General features: G+C 36.7%; 1 protein-coding gene across 1 annotated transcript in view; it reads right to left on the reverse strand.

Annotated features, from left to right (window-relative positions):
* Nucleotides 1–4,012, reverse strand: part of sd (TEA domain transcription factor 1 homolog scalloped) — a 209,988-nt gene extending 205,976 nt beyond the window's left edge. Inside the window, exon 1 of the mRNA XM_083144523.1 lies at nt 3,751–4,012. The gene's annotated coding sequence lies outside the window, so the exon portion shown is untranslated. The remainder of the gene's footprint in view (nt 1–3,750) is intronic.
* Nucleotides 4,013–15,392: the final 11,380 nt, after the last annotated feature.

Genomic DNA, 15,392 nt, shown 5'->3' on the forward strand with positions numbered 1-15,392 from the left:
GAACAAACTGGTGGACAACTTTATGGTGGCGATGGTCTTGTAAATTTCTCATTGTAACATCTGCCTAAAGAGACTTGGAAATGCATGAATATTCACTCATCAGGAGGTTGGTCCACAAGGAGTACAATTTAAAACAAATTCCCTAGTGGAAATATTTTTTTTTTTTTTCTGATAAGGGTTTCTCAACTTGTTCTTTGGTGTATTGATTAGATTCAAGTACGAGTCCTCCTGTGCGTTTGTTGTCTTAGAATCATTCCACCATCCTCAACGTCCTAACTAACCTGATGTTAGTTTAAGGCTAATCAGGACCGGACATAAATCCTTGCGTCCACCAGGGATCGAACAAACCATCTGCTTAGAAATCTGACCCAACCATAAATCCAAATGAAAGGTTGAGAGTTGCACACTCACCAAAGGAATCGATGTAGTTTAATTCAAACAAACACTGTCCTGATAAATTTATCCACTTGATCACAGTACCAAAGCAAGGTTATTAGAATTATATACCAAAGGTTCGACTGCCTATGTGGGTTTTCATTTGCGAGTGTCTATTAATTTAACCATTCTCCTTATTGGTCAAATACTGCAAACAAACGACGTAAAATATGAAAAATATAAATACAGAATTCAACATTTTCCATTCCAATAAATGTGTTCAACATAGCAAAGGGAAAAGTTTATTCTGGCTCCAATTCTCAATGGACTGTTAAAAACGAAACTCATTGATGCCCAATAAATTTCTGGATTTGAAGTGAAAACTTAGGCAAGTACTAAGTTAATGTCGCATAAATAACTCGCCATCAGCGTTCATGACAACAGGCGGGACATTGGACAAAACTTCAAAGGAAAATTATTTCATATTCATATTGTTATGGCGGGGATCCAATGAAGGATTTATTTACCAATAATAGGAGTGTAAATATTGTAGTAATTAATATATATATATATGTTGTATGTATATGTGTGTTCAAATGTTGCAAATGTGTTACATTTTAGGTTCCATTCAATTTCAATAATAATTAAAAATTATAAACTAATTATGTGTTAATGGGAAATATGAAGAAAAAAAATACTATTACACTACAGATCTCTATGATCTAGGGGTGATTAGATCCTGAGTTTGAAATCTTCATTATATATTTATCACAAGATTTGCCGGCGGTGGCGCCAACTTATATGGGTCTGTGGGGCTCGAGCCCACCCAATAATTTACCTCCTATTGTTATTATATTTTAGAAAAAAATCCCAACGTTTAACAAATCAAACAATTTCATAATTATACACGTAAGAATTCTAAGAACTTAATTACTGTTTACAATACTTTGTTAGATCTCTAATTTGATACATGTCAGTGTTCTATATTATTTACACTGTGCGTGTTCATATCGTTATTGTGAAAGTAAGGGAGGACAATGGCTTATGGCATGTGTTATGTGTTGTACAATTTTATACAACATATCTCTGAGTCCAGACCACCCAATGTTTTTCAAAAGTTTGCCATTACGTTTTGGTCTGGGTGGGTAGGTCTGATTGTGGATGGCTGATGGCGCCATCTTTGGGAGACACCAATAAATGCAAAAATTTCCAAACTTCAACCATAAAAAAGTCGCCGTTCTTCGCCAAGTTTACACGTGTGGCTGAATTATCAACGCCCTTGCATTTGGTAGGAGAGGTCCCACGTTCGAGGACCGCGGGCATCATGAAAACACCTGGGGAGCTACTTGAAAATAAGCAGCGGACTCCGGTATAGAAAGCCAGAAAACAGCATGCCTTTCAAACGGATGTTGATCCAGGGAGTTGAGCTGAACTTATTGTAGCAGGCAAGGCAAGATTCGAACCAACAAGCATCCACTTCGTTGATTATCCAAGCCCCCTTCATTATAATAAAGTCATGTGAAACAGGCAAGTTCACCTTGCATGGCAAACAAAAATACGGAAGCCTGAATGAAGAGCGATAATTTCATATTGCACATGCAATTCTCATTTTTATTGCTTATTACCCGGTTTGTTATTCCGTGCTTATTGCACTAAATCAAGATATTAAAATATATGACCATCATGCAGAACTGTATTCGTTATTTTAAAGCACGGAAAAGCCTGTGAATCGAACCTTAACTGGCTGCAACCTTGGTATATACATAAGAGTAACATAATACAGATTTGTTTTAAATATATATATACACAATCGCATCACTTGCAAAGACGTTTTCAGGATAATCGCCAGAATGCTAAAGCTTGTCATTAATAAGAATTATCGATCGTAAGGCCTCCTTTTAAAATTTTACAAAATAATTTTAAATCTAGAATTTATGCATTCGATATTAATCTACAGAAATTACCAGAAAACATCGCCTTGTCAACATATAAAGTGAATGTAATTCGCTAATTTTCTCAATGAACAAATGCATTATTATCATTATTTTTAATAATTATTATAAAATCAGAAGTTAAAATAGCTAGATTCAGCACTTTGCATTATTTATATTTATAAAAATAAAATTTTTAATAAAAATAAATTTCTATTTTAATTTATTGTATTTTCGGTATAAACGGAACACAATGGTGCTTATGCTAGATATGAGACCATGGCAGAACAGAGGGGTATCAACTGACCCTCCAACAATTGTATTTCTAAAAGTATCGACAAAAAATATTATTTCTGCAAAATTGTAATTATCTGTTGTTCTTTTTTTAAAAGGATTAAAATGTGTGTGAAATACGTTAAATACTGCTTGCCACCCCCGAACAACAAAATGATGACGGCGCTAACTTGAGGTTGATGTTAACACACCAGCCGATTAGCCTCGGTGCATAAAGTGCCCAGCAGGAGTCCTTGTATCCTAAATTAGAAACAATACCTTCCCTTCTGTCTCTTCGAAGGGGTGGGGCTAAATGTAAGCGCACAACTGTTCCATCCCCTCTGATAAATTGGCGAGACTTCCCATCCACATCTATAGCCCTTGAGGCTGATGTCTTTGGCTACCCCCAAAAATAACTTTGCTCAGCTCTTTTCTAAAGATAGATCGGACCAGTCCACGTCTGGCCTGGCACTACCAACTACACAGGCTCAACACACTTTCTTCACCCGCTTTCACAACTGCCTCTCTTATTCAGCACTGTTTTTAATACCTGGCACAAAATCTGATTTCTCAGCCGGGAAGACATAACAACTCATCACAACAACACATACCACTATTTCTCTTCCTACTGCACGATAATGCAGGTATATGGGCCTGGCGAGAGTCAATATCAAATGAAAATTAAAATGAAATTAAAAAAATATTTTATGTGTGTACGAATGAAATAAAATTCAAATAAGCATGCAATGTCAACACTAAATTTTTGTTTTATGAAGAACCAACCCTCAATAGCAAATAAATTACACTTTGCACTGAATTTAAAAAAAACAACTCAAAACTCTCGATTACGTTCCTATTCGAATCCCGGTACGTGCAATAGCAACGGAAATAAATACAAATGTATCCCTATATTACCACAAGAACAAACAATTTAGTAAGAATATGGGCCTTGGCAACCCAAAAATAGAGTATAATCGTATTTATATTATTCTCTGCATACAAGACCAACACATTATGCTACGCACAGTCAAACGATCAATATTTTAATATTCAATTTGATACACTGTCAACATATGCGCACACTTTCAAACACGGGGAAACGAAATCGACCGCAAACGGCAGCAAAAAGAAGTGTTTTTAAATTGAAGTCGAGTACGAAACTATGACCTACCAAATAAAATGCCAATATCAATCCCTGGAGGCCTACAACGGTATCCACAAAACATTGACAATACCATAAACAAAGCACTCACGCTCTTGAGCCACCTTTCTAATCACAGTTGTTTACACAACACAGGTCCCGAAAACACTTCTCGCGAACTCTCATTCCATGCCTTATGTTTATCTCTCATTTCAGAATAAAAACACCCCTTGTATTTTGCCACGCTGCTAGAACACCGGTGCTATACAAGTCGCCTTTGCTGGACAACACGAATGGTCAGACATGCTTTCGCTACAACGGCATACTGCAACCGACATGCTTACTTCTTCTCCCAGAGCTCGTTATTCGTACATAACCTCGCTCTTACATGGTTCTCTAACTCGATCAATAATTACCAAGGGTGCACTAGATTTTTCCAGGCAGTCTGGTCAGCTTAAAATCTGTGGTTTATCCGAACTTCCAACGACGTTAATTCAATTCCAACGTCGCCGGAAGTTAGTGGTGGCAAACATGACAAGTATGTAAAGTATTAGAGGTATCGCGAGCACATTGCCTGCATTTTAGAGCTCTCTGGAGCACGAACAAGGCTTTAACTCAACAAAAATTATATGAAATTATATAGTACTCACCACAGGAAAAGTTGATTGCCTCCTCGGCGAACTTTGGTGAAAATTAGGACGGTATTTGGTCCGTAAATATGAAGAGTAAGTCTGATTTTGGTATGCCAAGAATGGCACAAAGAATCCAGACAACGCACACTACCAGTGCGCAGCCAGTTCGCGCACATGGTGACACAAGCCTCCCCGGGGAGAATTCAGAGTTTGATCAGCACGCTGTTTGAGGCTTCTCGTCACGTAGTGGGTTGCTTACGTTTTGTGAGCGTCTATCGTCGACAGTTTCGTCTGTCATTTGCAGCAGAATGCTTAGGGGATTCAAAAGGGAAGGGGGGAAGGAGAGAGGCAGGCATGAGAGAAATAGCGGTAGGAAAAGTGGTGTAATGTTCGGTCCATAGTAAAACGTCACGTGTCCCGCTCACTTTTTCCCTGTCCGCCTATTAATTATAAATCATAGAGATACTCGTGGTGCAATGGCAAGCCACATGCTGGGAGGGAGAGGGGAGAGCAAGCTGCTTGTTGATACACGGACCCTGATGCACTTCGGGGAGGAGGGAGGGTCTATTTTTATCATCTTTCAGACTGTCGGAGGAGAGAAAAACAACAGCTGCAGTTGTGAGCGAGTTGTCCAATCGAGCAACTATGAAGAGATAGTGTTTATATCCTGCTCCTGCCGCCAGAAAAACACAAAAAGAAAAAACAAAGCGCGCTTTGTTCAGAGAACATGGCGGTACAGTGCGTTTGAAAAACAGAAAGAAAAAGAATGTGTTGCAGGCGGATGATAAAGGGGTGATAAAAACTTTCATTGTTGAGTTTTTTTCACATGATGCTCTGGATACATACTAGGAGGAGGGGGGAGTCGATCAACCAAGTGTAATGGAGTACAAAAAAATTATGAATGTATTTTTCTCACTGCGCGTAAACAAAACTGTGGAAAAGAATGCAAAAAACAAGGTGGTGAATATAATAGCATGGCCCATTTCCAGAGTTGGGAGTAAGAGTAACATAACGTAAGTAACGCGTTACCGAAATTACAAGAGTAATTGTAACGGTCATTTTGCGTTACTTTCATAAATTCAGGATCTATTTGCTACAACGAAACATGCTTTGTTGTGTTATTTTAAACTAGTGCATGTGAAGTTACAGTAGGGAAAAAAAGTAAAGTGCTCCCCTGTGCTTAGCACCACGCCATGAAGGCGTATAGGGGGTGTGGGGGTAACGCCCCACACTTTCTTGATCCGGTCGTGAGTGATGCTTGTGTAAACAGTTAAATCCCCTTATTGTGTGACAAAGTAACAGTATCGTGATACTTTTGGAAGCAAAGTAAAACAAACTCTGTGACGCTTTTTATTTTTTGTAACTAATCCGAACCTGTCCATTCCTTATCCCAGATTCTAACCTGGGATCATTGGTTTCCCAGTGTACTACATTTCTCAATAATAAAATGTTAATGCTTTCATTATTTTTAATATTGCAAAGGCCTGCATTGTGTCGTTCTCAATATCGATACCACCTAGTAATCGAAGCTTCCCTAGCCTCCCCGATGGTGTAGTGGTATCGTCGTCGCCTTGCAATCAAGAGGCCTCGGGTTCGATACTCGTTGGGGACAACGTGGTTCGGACCCCCCGACAATGACAATTTCATCGCGATAGTAGCACGCGGTTTTTCTTATTTATAGAATTTCAAAGAGAGTTCATTTGAAAACACAAAAATCTGCACTTCTTTTGTCCCTCACGACAATAAAAAGTCGAAGGTATACTCGAAGAAAGAATTGGTTACCACAGATCAACGCAGAATTGAATAAGCTAAATTTTGATGTAACTCGTTTCTATGTAGGTCTACTGGATAATTTTTAATTGGAGACCAAACTCGAGTATACATAATTTTTAATCGGACAATAGTGGTCTTTATTGTATATCATTGTAGGGAAGCCCTTCATTTTTATACTTCATCTTCATTCAAATTTATGCTGTAGGTAACATTTAGTTACATAAATAATAACCCTTATAGAAATTGTTACAATATATTTTGCTACATGTATGGTGAATTTAGTTACATAAATAATAACCCTTATAGAAATTGTTACAATATATTTTGCTACATGTGTGGTGAATTTAGTTACATAAATAATAACCCTTATAAAAATTGTTACAATATATTTTGCTACATGTATGGTGAATTTAGTTACATAAATAATAACCCTTATAGAAATTGTTACAATATATTTTGCTACATGTATAGTGAATTTTGATCTTGAAATGGATGTAGATAGGTGAAAAGATTGTTTTTCTTCCTTATAATTAGAGACAGTACTAAAACTGCGCATACAGGCAGACAAAAAAGCACTAGAAATATTGAAAATGGGCACGATAATAGACATAAAAAATTTTGAATTGCTTATAGTAGGCAGTAACTTTTAATATTGTGAATAATGAAAAACTAAGATGCAGAATCTAGCATCCAAGATTTTTTTTTTAATAGACGACCGTAATTTTTTAATATAGGCAGCTTTTGCATTAATTTATTGGATTTCAAATCATAATTGTTTAAATAAAAAATCTCCATTTTAATCTTCAAATAATATGAGAGCTAAATTGTCCACTGGGATCCACAAATTTTGCTCGGAGAATTTTCTATGACCATTTTCATGAATTTTCCTTTGCATTGTACGTGTTTTAATGGACTGGACTTTTACGTATGGTGGTGCAGGAATTGTCAAAAGCTTGTTTGGGTTTTTGTTTCAATTCTTTGAAGCTCTCATTGCGTAAAACAGAGAGAATAAACATGCTGATGGACAAGGACAAATTCAGGGGAGCACAGGGGGTCAGGACCGGCCGAAAGAATTAGCAAGTACTTACGTAAAATTAAATAATGAAAATATACTTGTTTAGAATTTGTTGTATAATGAATTGTTGTTAATTTCCTCTGAACTAGTTAGAAGGTAAATATTATATTCGGATCATAACGCTTTGGAGGACAGTACCAAAGATTTATGCTTACCTCAGAGATGATTGATTTACCAGAACACGAGGGCAATTTTTATTTTCTATGCTTTTATTGTACTAAACGGGCGAAAAAATATCCCTTCTAAATGCATGTTCTATCATTGATGTCCTAATTATGTTAATCAAGAATTAGATAATTTCATGTTCACAATTAACACTCACTGGCATTGTTAATCTTTGCTAACACTAAGTTAACACTAACACTGGAAGGGAGTAGGAATAAGGAAATGGAGAAAAGTGTAAGAAAAGGATGAGTTTGGAGAAAATGTGTAGAAAGAAAGAGAGACAAACAACAACAGGGAAAAATGAAACAGAGAAGACAATCTATGAAAAAGATAGGAGAGAGAAAGGAAAGCTATTCAACGCAGGAAGAAGTTTAAGAAATAAGTAAGAAAGTAGATGGGAAACAAGGAGACGGGAAGGTTAGAATAACTGTTGTATTAAGTCCTTTATGCACAGATAGGCACACGCGTTTAAAGTGGGATCCGAACCACTGTCCAACGTGCCTCCACAGGGTATCGAACCCGGGACCCCTTGGTTATAAGGCGAAGGCCGTCATTGGGGAGGCCGAAGGTAGGTCAGACAGAGACCAGTGCTCACCCGAGGCCCGGTGCTTCAGAGTGCCCCGTGACTGATAAAAATAATAGTTTGTGTACGGTTTATTGAGAGTTTAAGAACGCTGGTGCTTCCAATTTAGCAAATATTCTGATTTTGCCTGACTTCATGGATTGTTTTGACATACATCAAAATATCCAAAATTACTGAAATTAGCCTACATTCTAAACAGAGTACTACATAAAAATCGTGTCCAAAAATACTTAATATGCACTATTCGTTTAATTATAGAATAAAATCATGAAGCGAACATAGTTTTTTGAAAAAAATGTAACTTAGATTCAGAACAGCGTCAAAATATAAATTGTTTACTATTTGTAATAATGCTTACATTTGATTACATAGGGCATCTGCACTTCAGACTAAGAAGGCATATATGCCTTTTTGCAACTGATCTGACTTGAAATTGAAATTTTGGGATACAGTATTTCATCTTCAATAAAATGAACTGGTTTCCATATCCTCAATTGTCGCTAATACAAATATGCAAAGGATTTTGTTTCGTATGTCCGTAATTTTTAAAATGACCGCCATATCTACCTGCAACTGAATTGGGATGGAATAGTCCTATCCTTATCCCAAGGTGCGGTTTCTCCTCTTCCTATTTTCTTCCTTTCTTCCTGCCTCTGTTTATCTATTTCTTTTTATCTATCTCTCTCTTTTCTTCCGTTTCTTTCCCTCTTTCCTTCTTTATTTCTTTATTCCTTCTGTTCCTGCAAGTTTTTCTACCTCTCTCTCTCTCTCTATCTTTATACATGCCTCAAATTCTCTATTCTTTAATACTCGTGGGAATCTTCTACGATAAATGTTTCTGCAGACTGTTTCGATTATTACAGGTTGGACACCCTTGTAAGAGAACTCGATTGTTTCCGTGTTTTTCAGGAAACAGCAGAGTTCCACTATATTATTTATGAAAACATTGCATATTGCACAGCACATGTAACACGCTTAGATTCTCTTTTCTTGCAGTTGAGTCTCCGTACTTCGTAAGGTACAATCACGAACGCTTCTGGGTTGTAATAATCTCATTGAGTTTGAATGAGCTAGTTACAACTCAGAAGTGTCCGTGACTGTACAAGAAGAGCTGGATCGCTTGCAATTTATAGCAGCGTTGCCAACTATTGGAAACGAAATACTGAGTTTGAGGTACGGAAATTTGCTGTGCGTTAAGGTTTAAGGTAATAAACAATGGCCTCATTTGTTATGAGACATTATGTCTTGTGGTCATACGAGTGTCACTATTTATATTTTGAGCCTTGGCAACAGTGATTGAAATTAGGCGCGATTTGACGTTTGCACGGAATCGTCTGGCATTATTGACCATAACCTACTTCAAATATTTTGTCAATAGCTTCATTTGTGTTGATTATGTTGCCTTGGAGATTGCGCGACAACAATAAATGGAATTAACTCGTGAACATTTTCGTGCGATGATTTTTTACGATTTTCGACGTGGATTATCAAGACAAGAGTGCATCGATCAACTTACTTCCACATTTGGCGATGAAGCCCCATCCTTTGTCACTGTGAAACGCTGGTATAACGAATTTAATCGTGGCCGCCATTCGCTCACCGACGAGATTCGCGAAGGTCGTCCAAAATCAGTTGTTGTTCAAGAAAACATTGATGCTGTGCAAAACCTAATACTGCAAGATCGTCATGTGACATACTGTGAGATTGAGGCAACCATAGGCATTAGATCCACCAGCATATATAAAATATTACATGATCATTTAGCTGTGAGAAATGTATGTTCTCGTTGGATCCAACACAATTTGACAAAAACTCAAAAAGACGCTCGCGTCAATTGGTGCAAACAAATGCTCAATAAATACAATCGTGGTGCTTCAAAAGACGTATATAAGATTGTAACAGGTGACGAATCATGGATATATGCATATGAGTCGGAACGTAAACAGCAGTCGACTGTATGGGTGTTTCAAGATGAACCCAATCCAACAAAAGTTGTTCGCGGTCGAAGCACATCGAAACAAATGGTCGCCTGTTTTTCCGGGAAACCTGGTCATGTGGCAACTGTGCCTTTAGAGGAACGTAGAACGGTCAACTCTGAATGGTACACAACAATTTGTTTGCCAGAGGTCTTCGGTCAAATACGGAAAACAAACAAACGCCGTCGGATCATTCTTCATCAAGACAATGCCAGCTGTCACACACCTCGTCTAACAACCGACTTTATGAACAGTCAAAAAATCGAATTGATGGGTCATCCGCCGTACAGTCCTGATTTGGCACCCAATGACTTCTTCTTGTTCCCGAATGTCAAGAATAAATTGCGTGGACAACGATTTTCGTCGGCGGAAGACGCCGTTGATGCGTTCAAAAACCATATTATGGAGGTGTCTCAAGAAGATTGGAAAAACTGCTTTGACAAATGGTTCGAATGAATGCAAAAGTGTATTGACCATAAAGGAGAATACTTCGAAAAACAATAAAGCAGTATTCAATGCCAAATTCCTGTTTTTTCATTGTTAGGCTCAAAATATAAATAGTGACCCTCGTATTTATTGAATAACTTCTTGTTTTCAATCGGCTTTCACGAACAGCTGTATTTGAGGAAGAGCTCTTATCAACCTGGCTAATTTCCGTTATTATAGCGGTCCCGTGGCGAAGTGGTTAGCACATCGCGCTAGGACGCTAGGGTTCCAGGGATCGAATCCCGGCCTGGACCTGGACATGGGTGTTTGTGAGTGTCATTTCATCATGTCATCAATCATCCCCATCTTCTGAAATTAGCCAAAAGTGGCACAAAAATCGAAGAAAAATAAACTAAATCAATCATTCATTATTATGGCAAGTTGGACGTTGCGAGCCAATAACAGGAAGAATCAAATTTTGTTATGCATTTGTTACTACTGATTCGGAAGGTTGCTGTTTACGACGAACTTGAGACTTTCTGGCAAGTTTCATCCAGGGAATATTTTGCTTGTGTTCATTCGAATCGTGACTGTCATTTTCTTAGTGTAAATAAGTGTGCTTGCATGTATATTTGCTTTAATTGCGTTGCGCAGGAGGATTAAATAAATAATGTGTTGTTATCTCATAAGTAGAGCCCGGATTTGTATAAAAATTGAACAGGAACATTGTCACGTACACAACTGCGTTGCTTTCCTTTGAAATAAAGGACCATAGATGGCAGCATGCAAGAGGAACAACGGTTATAAAAGATGCTGCATAAATAAGTTTGGAAAGTGGGTAAGAGATGGCACCACCCAGGAGAACTTATACGATTGTAAATAGAGACAACGGAAAGAGCAGATGTGAGGAAATAACGATTGTATATATTAATACTAATTATAAGGAAATAAATAAATAAGTTTAAAATAATAACAGGATATAAATAAGGAGAAAAGGGGAATTATCATTCAATAATGACATAAGCGATTAATATACAAAAGTAAAGAAGTCGAATTGCAATTTCGATTTTGCGTCTATTACAGTTCCCACGAACTGAGAGTTTCGTGTGGCTTTTGGGTTGTTTTTTCCCAGGTGTAGCGCCATCTCACGGCAGCACCCAAGCACTTTTGGAAGCGCATACATTGTAGCTCCAAGTTAAGGTTAGCGCCGGCCAGGCGGCGATCTTTAACTAACCCCTTTCTTTTTGTTTGTCTGGGAGATCGATTTTGTTAATATTTCCGTCAATTTGAAAAAGATCGATAAAGAAAAGTAAGAAGAAAAAGTACACAATATGTATTAATTGCAAGAAGAAGAATCATTATTAATTATAAGAAGAAGAGGTTATAAGAAGAAGATGCCATATTGATTATAAGAAGAAGAAGCTCGATGAAGATTGGTTAGATTTAATAAAAAATAAAATAGAAGAAAATTACTGTATGAAAAGACTTCAAAAGATATTTAATATTTGTACATAATTAATCAAGAATATAGTACGAATTGTACCCTCAGTAGTGGGTTAAATCTGTTGTTTCTTTCCATATATTTGTAGCGTTAGTAACCCTGATCTGTGCCCAGAGGTATCTCATTGTTTCTACCCTGTGCTAAGCTGGCAGATGCTCACGCGAGGGACGTGGCAACATGTCAACGAATTATATAACTGACATTATTTTGGATAAGTTGTATGTTACATATTTTTACATATTTGCCAGGAAATTACATATTTGCTAATTTACTTTACATAAAACAACATATTTCAGTATTTTTTTACTATATTGATCCTCTTCCCTATATTTTCGATCTCTGAAACTTGACGAAGAAATTTGTAGTTCATGTGATGCCATATTTTCTAATCAATAAGATGCATAGTGCTTACTGTCACCTAAAATTGACTGCCAAGTCGAAAGACAGGCTGAAGGCAAAAGGAAATTGTTTGGAAAGTTACAAAGAGCTCTCTTACATATTTACATAGTCTACAATAATTTGCGATGTGAAAAGTAATTAATAGTTGACAAAATTGGTTTCTTAAATATGTACACGTTGCTGTGCTTTTTTGAGTTTATAAATTTGATGCAAATTTTAATTTAAACAATTTATGTCATTAAAATTATGTTGAATATGTTCAAATAAAATAAATATCTAGCAGGATTCTTGAAATTGCTTGATTACTCGATTATTATTAACGTTACATATTCTTTGATACTACATATTTAGCTATATATCCTTTTGAAAATACATATTTAGGTACATATTTTATCAATTATTGTTACATATTTATGTACATATCTTGTACTTTGATATTAAATAAAAATCCTGGGTCTACTCATAAGTGTTGAGTAGAGTACTTGTATATCAGGACCGAGACTGCTTTGGTAAAATCGAGACAACAACGACGCCAGATCCTTCGAGACTTGTCGAGACGAGACAGACCTTGGTAAAATCTGGATGCGACTGAAAATTAATGTCCGAGACCCTTGATTAAGTAATTACAAAGTCAATACATTAGTAGCTGTTGTGAGCCTGGCGTATACTTAGAATAAAATTCCAGGAGCATGCAGCATCGGCACGAGGAATCAAACAGAAAACATTATTAAGAGAAGAAAAGTTGTTATGAGCTATATACATGGGCGTCGTCAGAAAGTTTTGTAGGGGGAGCTCAAGCCATTAATAAAATTGATTAGTAGATATAATAACAATAATAATTATTGCCTTTTAATTGTTATTATGCAATAATACCTATTATAAACTAATGGAAGTAAATTAATCTATTCTAAATATTATAATTTTATTACATAACTGGCGAGACTACTCGATCCACCACATCCAGCACAACATTTTCCATTATTATCTTACATTTCATACAGTTAGTGCACTGAAAATCATAATTATTGTATTATGTTATTAACTTTGAACAAGAATAGGCTTTAAGAGTTAGGAGGAAATTTTCGTTATAAAGTTTATGTTGTGTGACCTTTCACATAAACATTATATTTTTTGGAATTTTGAAAACTATGGAATCACTTATTCTTTGGGAGTCCGTGTCGTTTGCGCCGAGTCGTTTGCGCGGAGGCTTCTTATCGGTTCATTTCCGCCGCGACATGTCAAGACCTTCCTTTGTGGGTTTTCCCACAATCCGGAGTGTCATTACCGCCGCTCGCACCTGTGTTTATGACATTTATCTTCGATCGAAAAGGAAGGTGATTGGTAAATGAATGTAAGATGAAAGTATATATGAGGGATCTACATTGGGAAATTAGTATTTATGTAAAACTCATACTTGTAAGAGACGACAAGATGGCTGAGAATATGAAAATATCAATACATCGAAATGGACAAATGTGTTGAGTGTGTTCTTTCGAAGTACAGAAACTCAGGCAATCTTCGAGGATGCCTTCGAGCATTTGCATACCTACAAGAATTAAAATAACGTTTGTACTGTTCTTGTGCAAGTGTATCGAAATATTGTGTTTATATATACGTAGCTATTACTTATATAATGTTTGCCAGAAATAACATAACAACTGTACATTTACGTAGTACTTGTAGAATGCTTGCAATATTTTAACAATACTGTATTTACAATGCTTTTTTGACGATTAACGATAAATTATTAATAGTTAATAGGCTGATGCTGATTTATGTATTTTGTGTTGTGGAATAAAATTGATACAAGTAATTCTGTGTAACGTCTTTTGAAATAAGTAAATAAAAGTCATATTTGACTCTGTGGATAGGTTTAACATTTCAGTGTAAACACAGCTGTGCAACGTCATAAACACACGTTTGATTTTATGTTTTAAGTCCACTTTATACACTATGCACCATGTGCCCATAAACACACGTGCGCGCGGCGGTGATGACACTCTGGATTGTGGGAAAACCAGCCGTGGAAGGTCTTGACATATGTCACGGCGGAAATGAACCGATAAGAAGCCTCGGCGCAAATGACTCGGCGCAAACGACACGACACCATTCTTTGGGTTAAATAGTAGAACATGAAAGCATAAACTGGTTCCTGTATTTTGCACTCAATTTTCTCCATATAATGCAGTTTTCATTTTGGTCATTTTATTTGAATACTGAGTGAATGCGCTTTATTTATATTATTAGCAATAAAAAATAAGAAGCTTTCTGGTATTTTGTAACTTGAAATTAACGATGCCAATTTCCAGGGGGAGTTCGACCCCCCCTCCTCCCGAAGCCCATGTGTGGAAGTTTGTTTTGTGACAAGCTATATGTATTGTTTATATTACAGACTCGAGACAAGACTGACACTCTGCTAAGACTCGTCTCGTCTTGACTCTATCCACACTTCCATAAGCAATTGTTTATCTTCGAATACGTAATTATAATTTACAGTCACGCGTTCGGTGGGGGAGGGTGTTGATGGAGCTTGCCTTTAGAAGAACGGCTGTAGAAATATAACCATACCGTTAGGAAGCAACAGTTACTTTATTCGAGTAACGGCAAAGTAACTAAATTTAGTTACTTTTACAGTTAATTACTTTTGTTTGTTTTCGCATGGAGAGAATTTTTTTTGGCCCAGATTTTTGCAATATCTTGAATCAAATATAGTATTGTAACTTGCATTAATTATTGTAAAGAAAGAACGATAATTACAAGTAAGATTTGTACAGATCATTGCAGGAACACGATAACTTAGTGTTATGGACGAAAATGCCTTGTTGGTTCTCTCTCCAAAAAGTTCCTTCCTTACCCACCTCCACCTACCATGGAAAAATCCTGCGGACGCCCATGGAAAGAATGGGACCAAGGAAAGAGTAAAAGACGAGACGAGAAAGAGCGATAGAGAATGAGAACAAGTTGAAAGGACATGAAATAAAGATACAAAACAGATTAAATAAAATCAGGAAGAGAAAAAGAAGTGATACAGTAAGAGAGGTTGAAAGGAAGAAGCAAAGAAATTAAACAGAAGGAGAAAGAGAGAGAGAGAGAGAGAGAGAGAGAGAGAGAGAGGTGGGATAAAAAATAGATACAGGACTCT

This window comes from Lepisma saccharinum, chromosome 1 (assembly GCF_977018435.1).
Source record: "Lepisma saccharinum chromosome 1, izLepSacc3.1, whole genome shotgun sequence".
NCBI classification, from domain to species: Eukaryota; Metazoa; Arthropoda; class Insecta; order Zygentoma; family Lepismatidae; genus Lepisma; species Lepisma saccharinum.